A 4,143-nucleotide genomic window follows, 5' to 3' on the forward strand; every position below is an offset into this window, starting at 1 on the left:
AGTCAAGTCAAGTCACCGGTAATCTTCACGGGCAAAGTCAAGTCACTGGTGTTCTTCATGGGCAAAGGCAAGTCACCATTGATATTCATGGACAAAGGCACCTCACCATTGATCTTCATGGGCAAGGGCAAGTCACCAATGAACTTCATGGGCAAAGTCCAGTCACCAGTGTTCTTCATGGGCAAAGGCAAGTCACCATTGATCTTCATGAACAAATGCAAGTCACCAATGATCTTAATGAGCAGAGTCAAGTCACCAATGATCTTCATGAGCAGAGTCAAGTCATCATTGATCTTCCTGAATCCAGTCTAAACACCACTGAATTATCAGAGTCTCTCCACGCCTCTGCGGAAATACCAGAGCCTCTCCACGTATCTCCTGAACTACCAGAGCCTCTCCACGCCTCTGCTGAACTACCAGAGCCTCTCCACATCTCTGCTGAACTACTAGAGCCTCTCCACATCTCGGCTGAACTACCAGAGCCTCTCCTCGTCTTGGCTGAACTACCAGAGCCTCTCCTCGTCTCTGCGAAACTTCCAGAGCCTCGTCACGTCTCAGCCGAACTCTCTGAGCGCTCGACTGATCCTGTCGTGGCCACGGAGGCCACCCTTAACTTGTTCATGTTCTCTGTTTCAGACTTGCCTAGCCAGACTTGCTCTCCGGTGTCATTGATCCCACTGTGGTGGTCTTCTGCGCCGCCTTGGTGGGCTTCTGTCTCGACCGCACGGATGTGGTTGTCTTCTGCGCCGCCCTGGTGGGCTTCTGTCTCGACCGCACGGATGTGGTGGTCTTCTGTGCCACCCGGGTGGGCTTCTGTCTTGACCGCACGGATGTGGTTGTCTTCTGCACCGCCCGGGTGTGCTTCTGTCTCGACCATACGGATGTGGTGGTCTTCTGTGCCACCCGGGTGGGCTTCTGTCTTGACCGCACGGATCTGGTTGTCTTCTGCGCCGCCCTGGTGGGCTTCTGTCTCGACCGCACGGATGCGGTGGTCTTCTGCACCGCCCTGGGGGGCTTCTGTCTCGACCGCATGGCTCCAATTCCACCTTGCTCCTCTCTGGATTCCTGCCCTGTCGGTTCGGCCCTGGGACACTGAATGTTATGTCCTTCCTGGACTTATGTTTTGTTGTTGTTTTGTTTTTGTTTTTGCTCCTCTTCTCTCTGTTTCCATCTATGGACCTGGCCCTCCGTCCCTCCCCCTGATCCTCCGCCGGTCCACCTCCCTCCTGGGCTCCATGTTTTTCACTCTGTTTCCCTCTATGGACCTGGCCCTCCGTCCCTCCCCCTGATCCTCTGCCGGTCCACCTCCCTCCTGGGCTCCTGTTCCTGTTCCTTCCCTGTTTGTTATTGTTGGATGGATTTATGGTTTTGACCCCTGCTTGTTGATTTATGATTTGGATTACCCATTAAAACCCACACTAAGATTGGATCTCTTGTCTCCTGTGTTTCCCTGGGTCTCCGATCGTAACAGAGACAAAGTGATGAAGCCAATCAGTATATCGGAATGATTAGGAGGCCATGATAATGGACAGAGGCCAATGGGCGAATTTGGTTGGGATGCCCCTACTCAGGACCTCATTTTAATATCTCATCCGAAGGACCATGCTTTTTGACAGTATAGTGTCCCCATCCCTATTAGGGCATTAAAGGGTTAGTTCACCCAATAATCAAAATTATGTCATTAATAACTTACCCTTATGTCGTTCCAAACCCGTGAGCCCTCTGTTCATCTTCAGAACACAGTTTAACCCTCTGGAGTCGATTAACGTGGATACGCGTTTTGAGTCATTTTCTTCTGATAACCCCGAAAAGAACTTAAATTACACTTTCAGTTTTAATCGTACAGATAAGAGCAATACATCAATCGAATCTGTAAAGGGTCTACTTTTTTTGGATACAGACATAATAACAACAAAACTTTGTGCACGTATAAAATAAAGATAACAAACAAGGTGTGCTGTCTGCAGCCTTTGTCTGCGCTGATCTTCATTTACAAACACATCTTTAAAATGAACTGTAACTCCGTGAATACTCAACAAAGAGACATGAGAGAGATATCTATAGAAAGCTTGACATGTCTACTTTTAAGCTAAACAAGTGCATCCGAAAACAGACATTCTGTGATAAAGTAATCCATATGAAAACAACGCGATGTCCGTTTTTCACGTCTCCCTTCATTATATCTAATGTGACCACGCCCCCGCGCTGAACGCGCTATTCAGATTCAAACTGAAGCGCGCGGCTTGAATACGCCCACACAGAAGAAAAAGCAGCGAGACTGTTCTTCAAGTTCTTTTATTTTACAGTTTGCTTCGCGATGAAAGGAATAAGACATAATTCACCGCAAAAAGATGTGATGTGGTTGAGGATTTGAGAAATGGATTTACTCAGAAAAAAAGAATGAAGCACTTTATTCAGCAGAGATCATAATCATGAGTAAGTCTCTTTTTATTTATTTAAATACTTGTACTAGTTTTCACATAACGTGTAAACATTTTACTAGTTAGACTTTTTCCAAAGACTTTTTCCAAACTATAATTCCTGACTAAATATATAATGAAGTGAAACATTATGAAGTTTCAATAACAATATACAATACGATATTTTAGACTAAATCTAAAATATCTTAAACTGTGTTCCGAAGATGAACGGAGGTCTCACGTGTTTGGAACGACATGGGGTTGAGTTATTAATGACATAATTTTGATTATTGGGTAAACTAACCCTTTAATAAGTCTAAGAAATAACTGTTCTCTTTATTTTATTTTTTTATTTCAATGATCAATTTGTGGAAAAAAACTTCAAATAGGGGGTAAAACATTCTAAAAACTCATAGCCTGCAAGTACAGTTATATAGGTCTGAAGAGACTCATGAAATCATACAATCGAGAAGTCAGTTATTTGAGTTTGGTGCAAAATATTTCACGGTGCTTGAGTATTGTTTTTAATTGCATATTATAATTTATACTCAGAAAGCAGAACTGAGATGACATTAATTAAAACATTTCAAATGCACCTGCAGCATATTTTTTCCAGGCATGTTTTTCATCATTGAATATTTCTTAAAATAGTGTTAGAATCTTGTCTAGTCTCACTCTTGTGAACCGTATCTCGTGTCTGGTCTCAGATTTTTACATTCACTTTGATATTGTTTAAATCTGTTTCAACGTGTGTACACTTATATTTGAATATTTTTGCATTTTAATATGACCTGTCATGCCAGCCCAGAAAATGTATTATTATTATTATTATTATTACCCTAACCAGGATTTTGCTTTAATCATTAATCTCACTGAATTTTGATACATTTCTCTTAAGCAATTGTTAAACTCTTTAATTTTATATTTTAAACTCTTTAGTTTTAAAGTTTGCTTAAATGGGTTGTTGACATGAAATGGCATTTTCAGTGTTATACAAGATAAAAAATGTAAATAATATTGTCATCATTTAAAATGTCTTTGTCTTACATGGACCTATTGTTATAAAAACGGCTTGGTTAATAGATTTATTAATATTATTATTAAATCTCAAAATCGTCTTCATTTGACTGTCTCAAGAATGTTCAATAAATTACAACTTTCATAAATTAAAAGCATACAATTGTTAATAAATACCTCAGGCATAATTTTACAAGTGTCTATTGTAAGGAAATTTTAGCTCTTCTATTTTAAAGAAGAATCGAATCTAAAGATTCAAGTTGCTTTAACTGAACTGATTCCAAATTTAATTAGTTTATACTTCATCAACGGTTCATCCAGCGAATGTAAAATTCAGTATATACTTACAATTCTATTGATATTACTTCATGGACAATGAGAATACAAACAGAATGATAATTTATACGGTACGAGCTAGGTAGCACAGGATCTGGGCAAATTTTTCTTAAAATACACCACACAAGACAATACTTCTTTATAAATGAAACAAGAATTTATTGAGCTACTCTATTACATAGATTTAAAACCTAATGGACACATACATACATGCACACATATTCGTTAGATCGCTCCAAGAAAATCACAAAAGCAGAGATGTGTCTTATCTTTACTGCTTAAGATCCATTTGCACTTATTTCAGCAAGAAATGAAGTTTGTTTGTTTTACTTGCATTTGTGCTGGAAAGCGGAGTTGGAGATTCGCTTGT

This window comes from Carassius carassius, chromosome 18 (assembly GCF_963082965.1).
Source record: "Carassius carassius chromosome 18, fCarCar2.1, whole genome shotgun sequence".
In the NCBI taxonomy this organism is placed as follows: domain Eukaryota; kingdom Metazoa; phylum Chordata; class Actinopteri; order Cypriniformes; family Cyprinidae; genus Carassius; species Carassius carassius.